This window comes from Callithrix jacchus, chromosome 14, assembly GCF_049354715.1.
Source record: "Callithrix jacchus isolate 240 chromosome 14, calJac240_pri, whole genome shotgun sequence".
Taxonomy (NCBI): Eukaryota; Metazoa; Chordata; class Mammalia; order Primates; family Cebidae; genus Callithrix; species Callithrix jacchus.
The window spans coordinates 49822512-49839838 of NC_133515.1; the positions used below are offsets into that span (position 1 = coordinate 49822512).

Below are 17327 nucleotides of genomic sequence, written 5' to 3' on the forward strand. Positions count from 1 at the left end.
GACAATAAGGAAGTTTTAAGACTTTTGTAGGCCAAGCAGAATATGGAAGAGTAGGGGAAAGGTCATTGAGATTCAGATTCATTTGCCAGTTTCGTAACTTTGATTGCCACCAAGAATGCTACTTAAGATTTTGGTTATGTTTTGTTTCTGTATTTGACTGGCCTTCATGATCTTATTAAACATCATTGTAAATAAAACATATATGAGAAGCAAAAATAAAGTTATCTTTTAAAAAATTTAGGTTTGAAAAGCTTAGAAATTTAATTCTAACCCTTTTTTCCCTTATGAATATGAGTCTTTTGTCCCATTATAAAAATAGCTCATTAAAATACTCAAAATATGGAGATTTTTGTCTTTAATGTCTTCTTTGAATAATTTCTCTTTAAGAAAAATATATTTCCTCAAGAGATTATTTGATATAAACACAGATCTTGATATATATAAGGAATTTTTATACTCTTAATGCTCTGTTTTTAATCATTAAGATGGTAATGATGATACAAGAACTATTGCTATCTTATTTTTTTTTAGGGTTAAGCAGGAAATATACTTCCAAAATTAAGAGTTGGTATATTGGTTCAAAGAATGGCAGGACCTCAGGTTTTGTTATGGAATCAAGTATAAGGCATTGAGAGTCAACTACGACTACATTTTATTTAGTATGAGTATTAAACCTGTCATGTCCGGCTTCTTGAGCAATTTCATCAGCCCAGAATCACACATGACAAGGCAGGCTCATCAAATAGCAAATCCTAGAATATGCCCTGATCATTTTTACAGGTATGTTTCCTGGATTGAATAGGTGTCAACATTGGATATAAGCAGCCAGATTTATTTCGCTGCAAACTAAGTGGGCCTGCTGCCAGCACAAGGAGCAAAAGAAACATACAGATTTACAGAAGAACCGCTTCAGGGGATGTGACAGTTATGGAATGCTGAGAAACAACAGAAGTAAACTTGTCGCTGTGTGATAGAGGGTGGTGCCTTTTATGCCAAGTCACTAAGTTACTAGGTACTATTATAGTGATGTTCTTTTAAAAATGATAGCCCTGCTGTGAACCAGAACTGTTGTCCTGTGGACACATTGTGAGAAGGCTTTGCAGATAAACTTAGGGCCACCAAAAGTATTTTTATGCAGCTTAAAAAAAATGTATTTATAGGTGGGACTTTGAATGATTACAGTTAAGGTCACCAAGGACACTTACTGACTTTCCAGTTAGGTATTATTAGCAATGTATTATTCAGTATAACATAATTGAATTAAGTCTAAAATTGTCTAGATAGGCATTTACATAGGTGGCTCTGAACTGTGGGTATCAATATAATTTTAGGGCTCTGCTGTAATCAACAAAATGGTTGAACACTTGAGGGCTGCTAAAGAACTTCAATAAAAGAATATCAAGAATCTAGACTCAAGTTGAACTTTAATGGGTAGAAATTATAGATGATTTGCATGGGCAAATTATTGAACAAGTATGAACAGCATTTACTCTTGTGACTTAATTTTAGCATTCTTTTAAATAATCTTAAATGTAATTAATCAGGTTCGCCTTTGGCTATTTGGAGGATTAGACTAACTCTATGTGTAACCACTCACCATAAGAAAACACACTTCTTTTCCTGAGAGAGCATATGGGGAAATTTGGAGTAGCCGGCAGTACTTTCTAGAATGGAATTTACAAGTGGGATAATCTGAGAACAGCACATGTCAGTAAGTAGGTGCTTTTCATTAGCTATTTGATGAAGCTTGTCCAATCCCAGCTTACCTCTTGGTACTGCTATAGTTTCTCCACATTCATGAGCATCAAATGCATCTAATTTAAAGTGGTAAAAAATAAAGCTGGAAATAAACGTGTGTGATCAATTGAAAATGTGATTGAATGTTCACCTGTTTTTATGCCTAGGATAATATAGTATTTTATAACCAGACCACAAAAATCATTTTCACTTAATAGTGTTAAAGGGGCTTTCTTTCTTTACATATGAATTGTATTTATTCTTGTGTTTTTTTAAAATGGAGTGTTGCTTAACAGAGTGAGTACTATACTAAATCTGTAAAAATAGGTTTACTGATATGAAAAGGTGCTTCAGTATCATAGTTATACTTCTGACATTTATAGAATATTTATGTAGTTAATTCAGGCTGCCTTTTAAGAAATGGAATATCACGGCCGGGCACGGTGGCTCAAGCCTGTAATCCTAGCACTTTGGGAGGACGAGGCGGGTGGATCACAAGGTCAAGAGATTGAGACCATCCTGGTCAACATGGTGAAACCCCGTCTCTACTAAAGATACAAAAAATTAGCTGGGCATGGTGGCGCGTGCCTGTAGTCCCAGCTACTCGGGAGGTTGAGGCGGGAGAATTGCTTGAACCCAGGAGGCGGAGGTTACGGTGAGCCAAGATCGCGCCATTGCACTCCAGCCAGGGTAACAAGAGCGAAACTCCGTCTCAAAAAAAAAGAAAAGAAAGAAAGAAAAAAATGGAATATCAATACTCTTTCTGGAAGTACTTTACTCTATAACTTGATATTAAGCCTCTGTTAAAAATTGCTCTGTGCTTCCTCTTACTTTCATTTCTTCCCTTTTGGGCCATAGGACTTCCTTAGGGAGCGGGTGAGGGAGAAGTGAATTCTCACTTCAGTCAATTGAATCTAGAATTATGTAGTGTTTACCTATTTTGCGTAACAGAGGCCCACCCACACACATTATGAGGTGCTTAAGTGAAAGAACAGTGAGCAGACAGCTAGCTATTCAGTGTGTGTTTCCAGCTGTAACTGGCAGATGCTTCAATGCTTACTATCTGGATTTCATTTTTCCATGAGAAGGTTCTCTGTATAGTTTGTGGTGTTAATGATGAAATAGAGAGGTAGGTGTTCTGTGGCTTCATTTTAAGTGTCACATTGTCAAGTCTTCAGGTTAAAGTAAGCTTGCAAAAGAAAAGATATGAAGCAGAATTCGTTAGATCTTTGCTATTTAACTTTTCACATTTATTTTTTCATATTCAGTTTTAGGAAGTATGTTGTATGGATTAAATTTTCTTCCATCTTAGGGAAGGAGTTAAATAAACCTCAAGCTCCAAGGCTTTTATGTTCTTAGAGAATATTTGCACTGTGAATCTCATCTCCCATCAGCCTTCAAGAAAACCTAAGAAATATCACTACAGGTGTCTGTTGCCTGTTGATTATTGATCAACAGAGAACTGAAAGCTGTTTATTTTTAAATATTTTTGCAATCCAAGCTATAGTACTTAGGGTTTTTTTAAACATGTTTTAGAACTTAATGTTCATTATTTACTTTTCAGTTACAAATTTGAGAATTGTGTTGTTGATTCGTTGCCAGAATGGTGATGTCATCATTGTGCTTTAGTTAGCTGTTGACAGCTTATTCAGAAGCATAGTTTTTTAGTCACAAATCTTCTCCCAAGATCTTCTCAAGAAAGAGATCTGGACCTTTGAGACAACTACAATTTAATATTTAAATTGTATAATAAAATAAGGTGGGGAAAATTATGAAGAATTTGTTGAAAATGACCAGTCAGCTGGGCGTGGTGGCTCACGCCTCTAACTCTAGCACTTTGGGAGGCCGAGGCAGGTGGATTACCTGAGGTCGGGAGTTTGAGACTATCCTGACCAACATGGTGAAACCCTATCTCTACTAAAAATACAAAAATTAGCTAGGCACATACCTGTATTCCCAGCTACTCAGGAGGCTGAGGCAGGAGAATCGCTTGAACCTGGAAAGCGGAGGTTGTGGTGAGCTGAGATTGCACCATTGCACTCCAGCCTGGGCAACAAGAATGAAATTCTGTCTCAAAAAATATATATATAATAGGGATTTTAAGTAACGTTTCTACCTGAATATTCTGTTTTTTCTTCCTCTGATATGGTTGGAAGATATTTAATAATTTTAGTCTAATGATTGATTAGGGGGACTCTTTTTGCTGAAAAGTGAATACTTTAGTTTCCCAACAGTGTTCTTTTTGAAACACTTTATTTTCACCAAAAGAAAAAGTATAATTGAAATTTTTTTTCTTTCTATATAGGAAATTCATGAAAAGCTTAATCTGATTTCTAGAGTACAGACATGCGGCTCAGTAATGTATGATTGTTTGGGATCCAGTTTTCTAATCTCTTTGTGAGGAGGCAGTATTTATTCTCTAGTGTAGGTATAAAATGGGTATTTAATGACAAGAGAAAAGTTGTAATTTTGGGGAGAATATTAATCATAATAATTTACCTAATTGGGATATTTTTAGTGTGATAACATAACAATAATCAAGAGTAGATAAAGAAAGAATTCATAGAAATATCCTAGCTGTATGTATTTATTGCTTTACTAATGAAAAGACTTAAATAGGAATACCATACTGAGTGATTTAAAATATTCACTCTGTTTAAAAAAACAAAAAAAGATGTTCTTAGCCTCCCACACACGATGTGTCTAAATTGCTGCTATAAAATTTATGGGGAAAACATTATGATTTGGTTAAAGAAAGTTTAACTGCTACTTTTGAAAACTTTTCATGAACAAAAGAGAAAATTAAAACTCTCATAAGATGAAACTTTGATTTGTTAGTGAGAATAGTAATAATTGTCATCTTCTAATAATGATTTCTCTCTATTAAGTAGTCAACTTTACTGTTAGAAACAATATTGGAGACTTACTGTAATTTGAATTTTCAACTACCTTTTTCTTTTTTCATTCCTTTTCAGTAGAGCTTATAAAGGAATTTTGAAACTAAAGGATTTAAAGTTAGCTTCTCTAAAAGAGCACAGTATATGTGTTCTAACTCATTTGATTTAGATGCAACTTCCCCTCCATGGAGAATCAAACATTTATATAGCATTCAACCTTGAAACTAATTACAATGTTTCTCAAGGTCTTTGATTGTATTTCAGGATCTATTATGTATTAAGAGTGGTAGAAAACTGGAACTTTTCTGCATGGAATCACAAGTTATCTACAAAGAACAGATTATAAACTTTTTTTAAGATACTGAGAAATAACATTCTGAGAAAATAATTAAATATTAAGTGATGGGGCAGCATCACCATAAATCAACTAAGTATTTATTAAGACCAACTTTGTATGCCTAACTAAATACATAGTAGGTATTTAATAGATGCTTGATTTTTAAAAAAAATAATTTTAAGATACCCAAAAGTCTTTGACTTGAAGTCATTTGAAATTTTGCTGAGGCATAAGTTGAGTCCTGTGCTATGAGGTTGGTTTATTTAAAAAAAAAAAAAAAAGTGTATTTAGTGAGTGAACCAAACAGATGGCCCACCATCCAAATCTCAGTGCAGCTTTGTTTTCATTCAGTCCTCACAACAAATCTTATGAAGTGTGGGAAGCATTATCATCATTTTAAAGGATAAGAAAATCATGTGCTACGGAGTTGATTTGTAAATCTGATAATTTGTGAAGGACCCTCCTATCAAGGGCCCAAGTTCTCAGTTGGCCCTAAGTACAGTCATGGCTTAGTCCTTCATGAATGTCTCTTCTACTTCAAAGAAAACACAATCATAATGAAATAATTAGTGATAATTCAATAAAATGTATGATTTTCCAGCTTTTCAAGATTTATATTTTTCTTAAAGCTTTTTAACTGAAATGTGTTAGAATTACCCAGGACTGCCTCTTGTTCTTTATTCTTCCTCTTCCCAGCCCTCATTCCTCTTCCCTTTCATAAACTCTTAAGAGTAAGATTCATGTGAGTAGGTGGCAGAACTAAGTTCAAATACTCTTAAAGATTTTGGTGTATAATATTAACTCAGAAGCTATAATATAATTGCATATATAAAAAGTTTTCTAATAAAACCACCAAGAGCATTCCATAGTAAAATTGCCCCTTATATGTCGCAAGTGTTTTTTTATTTTTAAGAAAACACCATGAAGTATGGTTCTGCCAAATTCTCGCCAGCGTGTGGCTAGGTCACTTTGGTTAGGTATCACTCAATGCAATGAGTGGTCACACCTGTGTAGTAACAACTGTCCCTGACAGTTTCACACAAAAAGGATATGAGACCTGGTAAGCACTATGACTTGGCAGGGCCAGTGCAACATGGAACTCTCACACCTTTAAGCTGTGAGAAGGCTGAGAGGAGGCAAACTTTGAATCTTGAATTCATTTTTTTTAAATGCCTTATATTAAACCTAAAGGGCTTTTTTGTTTTCTATATTTGTTATCTTTTTAACTTCCTATTTTGAAATAGTACTAGCCTTAAAGAAAAATTGGAAAACTAATGCAGTAAGATCACATGCACCCTTTACTCAGCTTCTTCTAATGTTAACAGCTTAGTCAGTGTATATCAAAATCGGGAAATGAACATTGGTACAATACTATTAATTCAACTGCAGACCACATCTACATTTCATGAGTTTTTCCACTAATGTCCTTTTTCTGTTCCAGGATTCAATCCTTGACCACCATGTAGCATGTAGCTGCATCTTTATAATCTCTAATCAGTGATAGTTTCTCAGACTTTATCTTTCACGACCTTGACACTTATAGTGAATACTCATAGTTATTTTGTAGAATGTCTATCAGCTTGGCTTTGTCTGGTGTTTTCTTGTGACTAGATTTTTGGCAGCATACCACAGAAGTGATATGTCCTCAGTGCATAATATCAGGGATACATGGTATCAAAAATATCTTATTACAGGCAATGTTAACCTTAATCAGTTGTTCAAGATAATGTCTGCTAGGTTTCTCCACTATTTACCACTGTATAATTAATAAATATCTGGGGGGAGATACTTTGAGACTATTTGTTGCCTTAAAAAAAATGCAGGTAAAGTGGTCAGTGTTTTAATAAAATAAGAACTAAGAGAAAACCCAGATTATTCTTATTTCTGAGAGTAGCCTAACTGTCCAAAGTAATCATTAAACAATATGCTTTTGGGAGGAACTCATAACCTACATTAGATTGATTGTCATTTACTCCTGGAAATAAAATGACCATTTTCAATTTCACTGGTCACCATTGGTTTAAAGTGATTGGGAGAAAATCCATTTTATTCATTTTTTTCCAAGTTTAAATTTTATCAAAGGGACTTTTAAACTCAGCTTTAAACAACTGATTGAGAATTACTGAGAAAATTTAAATAGTTATTCATTATAGAAGTCTGTTCTTAAAGTTTGCCCCTGTTATGACAGTAGCCTCAGTTATGTAAGCTCTTACTTTTGTAATACTTTACAGTAGGGAAAGGAGTTGGGGGATTTTGTTTGTTGATGTTTAGTTTCTAAATGTAAGCTTTTCTCATCCCAGTGTACAGGCATGACTTGGGAATATTGTGGGTTCAATTCCAGACCACTATAATAAAGCAAGTCCAAGTTGTTTGGTTTGCCATTGCATATAAAAGTTATATTTAAACTGTACTGTAGTCCATTAAGCGTGCAATAGCATATTGTAAAAAAAAAAAAAAATGTATGTACCTTAATTAAAAATACTTGATTGCTTTAAAAAAAAGATGCTAACAATTTTCTGAGCTTTCAGCAAGTTTTAATCTTTGCTGGTGTAAAGTCTTGCCTCCATATTGATGGCTGTCAACTGATCAGGGTGGTGGTTGCCAAAGGTTGGGATGACTGTGGCAATTTCTTAAGACAACAGTGAAGTTTGCCACATTGATTTCTTCCTTCCACAAAAAATTCTCTGTAGTATGCAATGCTGTTTGATAGCATTTTACCCACAGTAGAACTTCTTTCAAAATTGGAGTCAATCCTCTCAAACCCTGCTGCTGCTTTATCAACTAAGTTTATGTAATATTCTAATCCTTTGTTCACAGCATCTTCATCAGGAGTAGATTCCATCCAAGGAAACATTAATCTTCTTGTACATCTCCATTAGAGCTTTTGGGAGACTAGGTGCATTGTCAATGAACAGTAATATTTTAAAAGAAATATTTTCCTGAGCAATAGTTCTCAACAGTGGGCTTAAAATATTTAGTAAGCATATTGTAAACAGATGTACTGTCATCCAGGTTTTGTTGTTTCCTTTATAGAGAAGAGACAGAGTAGATTTAGCATCATTCTTTAGGGACCTAGGATTTTCAGAATGGTAAATAAATAAGCATTGGCTTCAACTTAAAGTTACCAGCTACATTAGCTCATAAGAGAGTCAGTCTGTCCTTTGAAAGTTTGAAACCAGGCATTGACTTCTCTCTAGCTATGAAATGCCATCCTAGATGACATCTTCTTCAATAGAAGGAAGGCTATTTTGTCAGCATTGAAAATCTCTTATTTACTATAGCCACTTTCATCAGTGACCTTAGCTAGTAAATCTTCTGGATAATTTGCTCAGCTTCTCTATCAAGCACTGGCTCCTTCACCTTGCACTTTTGTGTTTTGGAGAGATGACTTCTTTCTGTAAACTTCATGGACCAACCTTTGCTAGCTTCAGTCTTTTCTTCTACAGCTTTCTCACCTCTCTCAGCCTTCATAGAATTGAAGAGAGTTAGGACCTTGCTCTGGGTGAAGCTTTGGCTTAAGAGAATGTTGTGGCTGGTTTGATCTTCTATCCAGACCACTAAAACTTTCCCCGTATCAGTTATAAGGCTGTTTCATTTTCTTATCGTTCATGTGTTCACTGGAGTAGCACTTTTAATTTCCTTCAAGAACTCTACATTCACAGCTTGGCTAACTGGCAGAACAGGCCTAGCTTTCAGCCTGTCTCAACTTTCAATTTGCCTTCCTCAGTAAGCCTAATCATTTCTAGCTTTTGATTTAAGGGGAGAGACTTGCAATTCTTCCTTTCACTTGATCAGTTAGATATCACTGTAGGACAGTTAATTGGCATAATTTCAATAACGTCTCTCAGGAAATAGGGAGGCTTAAGGAGAGCAAACGAGATGGAAGAAACAGTGAGTCAGTAGAGCAGTCAGAACCCACTCAGCTTTTATCAGTTAAGTTTACCACTTCATATGGGCACAGTTTATGGCACCCCAAACAGTCACAACAGTAACATAAAAAATCACTGAGGGCTGGGCATGGTGGCTAACGCCTATAATCCCAGCACTTTGGGAGGCCGAGGTGGGTGGATCATGAGGTCAAGAGATCGAGACTATCCTGGTCAACATGGTGAAACCCCGTCTCTACTAAAAATACAAAAAATTAGCTGGGCATGGTGGCACGTGCCTGTAATCCCAGCTACCCAGGAGGCTGAGGCAGGAGAATTGCCTGAACCCAGGAGGCGGAGATTGCAGTGAGCAGAGATCGTGCCATTGCACTCCAGCCTGGGTAACAAGAGTGAAACTCCATCTCAAAAAAAAAAAAAAAAAATCACTGATCACAGACCACCATAACAGATATAATGATGAAAAAGTTTAAAATATTGTGAGAATCACCAGAATGTGACACAGACATGAAATGAATATATGCTTTCATAAAACTGGTACCAATAGACTCGTCTATGCAGGTTGCCACAAACTCAATTTGTAAAAAACACAGTGTCTGCGAAGCACAATAAAATAAAAAAAAAATGCAATAAAACCAGATGTGCCTGTACTTTAAAACTCAATTGTTTCAGCTGTTCCAGAGTGCTAGAGTTTGATTTGTAACCTTAGTTTTATTATCTGTAAAATGTGGGTTATAATAGTTCCTATCACTTAAGGTTGTCCCAGAGATTAAATCACTTAATACATGTAAAGTGCTTAGAACAGTGCTTGGCACAAAGACAGAATTCAGTATCAGCCATTATGAAAAGGGACTACCAGTGCCGAATGCTGACTTTAGAAAATGATAGGATTTCCCATTAATATCCTTTTGTCCCATGTTTTTCTTCCAAATAACTGTAAAATCCCACTGAATTTGCTGCTTTATGCAGAATTTTATTTGGGACTTTAATTGTTAAACCTAGAGGAATTTCTAGTCTTGCTTTCTGAGGAGCATTTTGTCATTATAGGAACTTTGGTAATCTTAAATTGTTGAATAGGCCAAGAATGGGCAGAGACAATAAAACTGTTTGGGCTCTTAGTTGTGTCTTTAAAAATATTTTTTCTAAGTGTAGGGAATTAAGTGATTATTTGTGGGAAAGGTTGCAAGACTGTATATAAACAATCTGCCTTCCACAGTCAGGGAGCATGTGAACCTGTCTGTTCCAAAGCTGTCTGGACTCACTTCTAATGTAGTATGTTTTTCTTCCTGCTGGTACCAGGAATTTACCTTTGTGCAATACCCTGATTTTCCCTCTTGGGTTCCTTTCTGTCCTCATGTTAAAAATAGGCATGCAGTGTCCACTTTATTTACCGACATGTTTATCGTTGGTCACTACCAGTAAATGGGTTGACAAATATATTGAGCATTGAGGAAGTAACAAAGGTTCAAATAATCTCAAAAAGCACTAGTCATAGTTGAGTAGTTGTTAATAATCTATGCTGAAGTGTAACTTTTTGGGTTTATTTTACACATGAATATTTTCTAGTCTTCTAAATGGTCCCATAATAGAGGCTTTTAGTCTGTTTAGGAATTAGCCCCATTCTACCTTCTCTAGGCTGTGGAGTAATGACATCAGAAAACCTGGGCCACTTTACCTCTGGTAGGTAGCTTCAGTTTCTCCCTTTATAAAATGGGGACAAATAATTGTACTTTATAGTTGTAATAGAAATTAAATGGGTTAATGTATGTTGAGTTAATATGTGGATCCCAGTCCTAGCTCTGCCAGAGCTCTTTGGCCTTCAACCAGTCACTGCTTTTCTGACCTACTCAGTACCCTCATCTATCTGGAAAATGGAGTTAAGACTTTCCTGCCCAATTCACAGGGCTATGATGAGAGTCAAATAAAATAATCTTATGTGAAAGCGTTTTGCTAATTACCATTCTATGAAAGTGCAAGATAGACCTTACCCCAAGGTTGGTTCAAATTAACACCCTCTTTTGGTTTAAAATAATTCTCTCATGCTTGTCAAAACCTGCTTTTAATTTTTCTAAATATGGGTCCCTTAGTCCAGAAGATACTTATCTAGACTTCAAAGATTTGCCTTTCTCTAAACAGTAGGCTACCCAGCACTAGCCTTATAATTACTTTTGTGGCCATTCCAGCTCTAGTCCCTTTTCTTCAACCATCTGAGAGAGGTAGCCACAATATTAAAATATTTTAAATGAATGAAAACATTAATAATTGATTGCCATCAAGGCAACATTCTCATTCTCACTCTCAGCCACTCCTATCATTCTAGTAAAATACTGAAACTACAGCTACCTTGAAAGTCATGGCCTTTACTAACACAAGTCTTAGTATAAATAACTTTTATTATCAGTATCAGTATAATGTTAGTAAGCAAACATTAAGTACCTTACTACGTGCCAAGAAGTATGCCCAAAAAAGGGGAAATTTCCATCCTAAGAACAAAATGTTGTCCTCAATTCAAGATTAGAGCAGTGGTTCTCACAAGGTGGGGAGTGAATAGTGGGGGGATGGGAAGTTGAGGCATTTTAAAAGTCACAACTAGAATGTTCTACCAGCATCTAGGTAGAACAGAAAGGTCAGAGATAATGCTGAACCCCCTACAATGCACAGGCCAGTACCCCACAATATCAAAATGTCAGTAATGCCCAGGTTGAGAAACTCCAGTTTAAAGGAACAAATACTGTCCCTAGGAAAGATGTTAATTGCTTTTCCATCAGCATCAAAATAAGTTATCTCTGTAGGTGATAGAGTATCAGCATGTTATTTGGCTTCTCTAAGAGAGGAGGCTGGGAATTTGCACAGATGTTGTCCTGTATTTTGGGAAGGGGAACATAGACTTCACTTCCTCCACTGCTGTGTTGAGAAGCTAAAAGACACTAGTAGAAAGTAACCTCCGACTACTACAGCACACCATTGTTTCTCCTTTTATGTAAAAATACTGCGTGTTACTCCTGCTGGTTGTGAAAGAAGGAAGGTGATTAAATTTTCACTCTTATCAAGAAACTGCTATGAATTAAACTCCAGTCATCAGCTGAATTGGTTTCATAAAATGGTTCCACCACAAACATACTAAAGCAGTTCTTTCTGTTTGAGTCATCCTTTTGAAATCAACCACAGGGAAACTAGTATAGATGGAAATCTGTTTTATCTGATATAATATATGCAGTCCACATTGTTTTTCCCCATAAAGAAATGTTATAACGTTTTCATGTTTTAAAACATTTTTCTTTCTTTCTCAGCACCCCATTATGCCTACCCACTTGCCCACCAAAATAGAAGTGCTCAGAAGATTGTGTAAACAATCTGCATAAGATTTGTTTTGTCCCTTACTTAGTATTTGTTTTGTTTTTAGAGCAGAAATCTTGTACTTGTGTTTAGTAGGTAGTAAGCATAAGACTGTGTGTGATGTAAATACTGAAAGAAAACATTTATTAGGCTGAGGGACAAAGATTGATTTCTCAGTTTTTCTTCTTTAGGTGAAACTGACAGATACTATAGCAAGTCTTTCCTTTGGGAAGACTTGATATGAAAATAATTGTATTTCATCGGCCCTTAAAGAAGAAATGACTGGAATGTTTAACAGTCAAATTAATACTACTGTTCCTAATAAATATATATTTTATGACTATTCATATTCTCCTAGCCCACACAGAAAGTAACACTTTCCAGAATATATTTATTAAAAAAATTTTTTTTAACTCTGGGAGGTTAATTCTTGCTAATGAGAGCAACATGCTTTCAAGTATCAAGCAAAGTTTCAAAATGATAGATAAAATAGAAGACAGTTTTATTATCTTAGGAAGATTTTCTCTAGCATTTCTTCTAGTCTTGAGTAGAATTAATGGTGCTATTTCATGTTCTTGGTGCTAGATAACATTGGGATAGGGCTGAATACATGAAGTAAAACTAACTCGAAGACCAACAAATGGAGCCAGTAATTGAGACATTAAGATGTTTTTTTATGTACATACTCATTTGAAGTTCTCAAGTGCATGACTCCAGGAATTTTTTTTTCTTTTTCTTTCTTTTTTTTTTTTTTTGAGACAGAGTTTCTCTCTCTTACCCAAGTTGGAAGATCATAGTTCACTGCAGCCTTGAACTCCTGGATATAAGTGATCCTCCTGCCTCAGCTTTCTGAGTAGCTAGGGCTATAGGTACATGCCATGACATTTGGCTAATTTTTTTCTGATTTTACGTTTTCTTTTTTTTTCTTTTGTAGAGATGGGACAGTTAGTTGTGCAGGTTATGGGAATAAGATGGGAATGTTGTGCAGGTTAGTCTCGAACTCCTGGCCTGAAGTGATCCTCTCACCTTGGCCTCCCAAAGTGCTGGAATTCTAGGCATGAGCCACCATGCCCAGCCTAGGAATTCATTTTGAAGAATTCTGTTACTCAGATTTTAAAATATAGAAAGAATATATAAAGACAATGAGTATGAAACCACTGTCTAGGTACTGGGCTTTGTTAAAGATTATAAACCTTTAGGAAGATAATGAATCTTTCTTCAGAGAATGCATAAAATTTTTTTTTTACAACAGTCACCTTTCAATATATATTAGAATTGCAGTGAAAGGTTCCAGGAGAAATAGCTATCATAGTACATTTTATTTGCAGTTTAATAATGCCAGTTATATATTGATTGATTACATGCCATTTTTACATTTTTAAAACTTCTTCTTGGGTCATTTATGTATATAAATAACTGGTACTACCAAAGTGTTTTATTTTAGGTTTTAGATATCAAATAAAGAAGTAGAAGCCAAGATTGAATGTGTTCTTGTGATTGAAACTTTGATATCACTGAGAAAATCTCCAGATCCGGCCTTCTAAGGGACCTAAGCAGAGTAAGAATATGTCTGATTGGAAATACATAGGTTTTTTTGGCTAATTTGACCAAGGGCTCTAGAAAGTATATGGAGGGTGTATGCCAGCCTTACTCTTGCTTTTTAATTTCTTGTTTAAGCAAAAGATTGTTCCTTTTGCTATAGAGGCAACAGAACTAAATCTATAGTGTTATGCACGTTACTTGTAAAGTCTTATGTCAGGACCAGATGGTGGCTTATATTTTTTCCACCTCCCAAATTCCCTTTATTCTACTTTAGTCCCTTCATTTTTAGAGATGAGGAAACAGATTGCTTTGTTCAAAGACAGCTAGAACTAGAACACAGGCTAATAGTTGCTAGCCATGCGATACACTGATGTCAGCCAAATATGGGCATTTACACTGTCAGATGTTTGCCATATCTGTGCACTTACTAATGCTATTTAATACAATTTAAATTGGCTCCTTTAAATAAATAAGCTTACTTTTAAAGAAAATTTTTTTGCTACTATAAATGGAAAATTATCATATCCTTTAAATAGTAACTCTAAATAGGAATTCAAATCAAAACAAAGCAATGTTATTAAAATTTAATTTAATTTAAAATTAATTTACATTTAATTACTTGTTATTAAATTTTTAATTCTTACTGTTCTTGGTCAGAAATGTGTCAAAGCATTGTTTTCATGTTTGTTGGCAGTACCTTAATTATCTAAACAGAAAAGCACAGCTAATGCCTCTAGTTAAGCTTCTGTATAACTTTTTTAAATGAAATGCTTCTTAGAGGGGAAGTATATGTTCATATACTAACATATGATTTTTATGTATATCGGAAGATCTTATTATATGAAACCAAAATTATTCTTTGGTTGATTTCATTGTCCTTGAAACTTGTTTTTACATTGAAAGTTTTAGTTAGCATAGCATAAGTTTATTTTTCTAAAGGAATTTGATTGCCTCACAACTCAAATGTATCACAATTATGGTGAAATAGGAATATATTGATCTCTGTAACCTTTTAAATACTGTAATGAATTAAAATCTCTTCAGCAAAAGCAAATATATCTAGAGAGACGAGAGGTATTTTTTGTGTATTTGAATGATGGAAATGTTTTTCTTAAAATACTTCTGAAGCTTTTTTTAATAATTTAATTTTTCTGAATTTACTGATGATAGAAATTGTGTGTTAGTGTGAATGACTATTCTAAATGTGTATGTCACCTCCAAGGGATTACCAGGTGTCAAAATGACTTGTTTTATTCATTGACTTCCCCTTGACATGTTCTTATTCATTGGGCTACATACATTCTGTGTTGCCTTCTCACCAAAAGTCCCACCGCACAGGCTGTATTTCACTGTACTGTAGAAAAATATAAGTAGACATTTTTCATCATGAGATTCCTATGAAACCTGTTGGTGGAGGTATAAAACAAGGAGACTTTTATGGTCTAGCTATGAAGAGTTTTGCTGTGAAACCTTTGTAACAGGTCTATCAGGAACTAGGGAGAGAAATAAATACAGAAAATACTTGATTCAGTTAAACTGCAGATTAAATAGACATGATAATATTTTGGGGATTATTTATTGTGATTTTTCTGACTTATCAGAAGTGTTAGTTTTCTGTTTGTCATACTTGTGTCAAATATATATATATATACACAAACATAAATAGTTTGGGTTTTTTTTTGTTTTTGTTTTTGTTTTTGAGACAGAGTCTTCCTCTCTCACCCAGGCTGGAGTGCAGTGACATGATCTTGGTTCACTGCAACCTCCACCTCCCAGATTCAAGTGATCCTCCTGCCTCAGCTTTCCAAGTAGCTGGACTACAGATGCGCACCACCACTCCGGGCTAATTTTTGTATTTTTAGTAGAGATGGGGTTTTACCATGTTGGCCAGGCTGGTCTTGAACTCCTGACCTCAAGTGATCTTCCTACCTTGGCCTCCCAAAGTGCAGATTATAAGCGTGAGTCACCACACCCAGCCAAATTTATATTTTTAAATTAAACTTTTTACTTTGAAATGATTGTAGACTCACATGCAATTGTAAGAAATAATAGATTCCTCATACCCTTTACCGAGCTTCCACAAAGTAACATCTTGCAAAACTATAGTAAAATATCACAACCAGAATATTGATAATGATAAAGATACAGAATATTTTCATCGCCTTCCTATTGCCCTTTTGTAGCCACTCTTACATTTCCTCCTATTCTTACCCCATCCTTAACCCCTGGCACCCACTAATCTGTTTTCCATTCCTATAATTTTGTCATTTGAAGAATGTTACATAAATGGAATCATTCATGTAACCTTTTGAGACTAGTTTTACTTAACATAATTCTCTGGAGATTTATCTGTGTTTTTACATTTATCAGTAGTTTGTTTCTTTTTATTGCTGAGTACTATTCCATGGTAAGGATGTACAGTTTAATCATTCATTCAGTAAGAAGATCTGTGTTGTTTCCAGTTTGGGTTATTACAAATAAAGTTGGCACAGACATTTATGTACAGGTTTTTGGATGGATATATCTTTGTTTCTCTGAGATAAATGCTCAGGAGTACAATATAATTTTCTGAACTATTTTCTTTACATACATTTAGAACCACATCTAACAACTGTATTACAGTTTTCACTTTGACCATCAGATAAAATTTAGAAAATTCAAGAGAAGGAAGTGTTATTGTATTTATTCATATTTTTGCTACCATGTTTTTACATCATCTCAGATATTTTAAGGTTATTTTATTTATTTTCTGTTTAGTTAATTTCCTCTAGCTATTCTTTTATAGTAGGTCTGCTGGTAACAAATTCTCTTAACTTTTCCTCGTCTGAGAATGTGTTGACTTCCCTTCCATTTTTGTCAGCACCTGAAAAATATTTTGCCACTGTCTTCTGGGTTCTGTGGTTTCTGAAGAGAAATCCACTGTCAATCTATTGTTTTTCTCTTATAAATACAGTCAATGTTCTTTCTTTCAGGATGCTTTTTTTTTTTCCTTGAGACAGAGTCTTACTCTGTCACCCAGTGGCATGATCTTGGCTCACTGCAACCTCCACCTCCCAGGTTCAAGCAGTTACTTCTGCTTTAGCCTCCCAAGTAGCTGGGCAGGGCACACCACCAGACCCAGCTAATTTTTGTATTTTTAGTAGAGACAGGGTTTCACCATGTTGGCAAGGCTGGTCTTGAACTCCTAACCTCAAGTGATCCACCTGCCTTAGCCTCCCAAAGTGCTGGGATTACAGGTGTAAGCCACCACACCCAGCCTGTTTGAGGACTTTTTCAGCTTCACTCTTTCTTCTTTTTGGGTTCCAGTGACACACATGTTAGATCTTTTCCTATAGTGTTACCAGTCCATAAGGCTCTTATTTGTTTCATTTTGTTTTTTCCTATTTTTTTTCTATTGTTCAGATCAAGTAATTTCCACTGTTCTATCTTCCAGTTCAGACTCTTTACTGTGTCCCCTCCATTCTGCTGTGGAGCCTCTCCAATGAACATTTTATTTTGGTTAATATGTTTTTGAGTTCTACAGTTTCTGTTTGTTTCTTCTTTATATCCTCTGTTTCTTTGCTAAGACTTTCTTTTTTTTTTTTTTTTTTACCT

General features: G+C 35.1%; 1 protein-coding gene across 5 annotated transcripts in view; it reads left to right on the plus strand.

Moving 5' to 3' along the window:
* Positions 1-17327, plus strand: part of PELI1 (pellino E3 ubiquitin protein ligase 1) — a 60934-nt gene that overhangs the window by 26337 nt on the left and 17270 nt on the right. Inside the window, exon 1 of one of the 5 annotated variants that reach the window (XM_035272426.3) lies at positions 2754-2866. The exons of the other annotated variants lie outside the window; for them this stretch is intronic. The gene's annotated coding sequence lies outside the window, so the exon portion shown is untranslated. Of the gene's footprint in view, positions 1-2753; positions 2867-17327 lie in introns of those variants that run through there. 5 annotated transcript variants of the gene reach the window in all.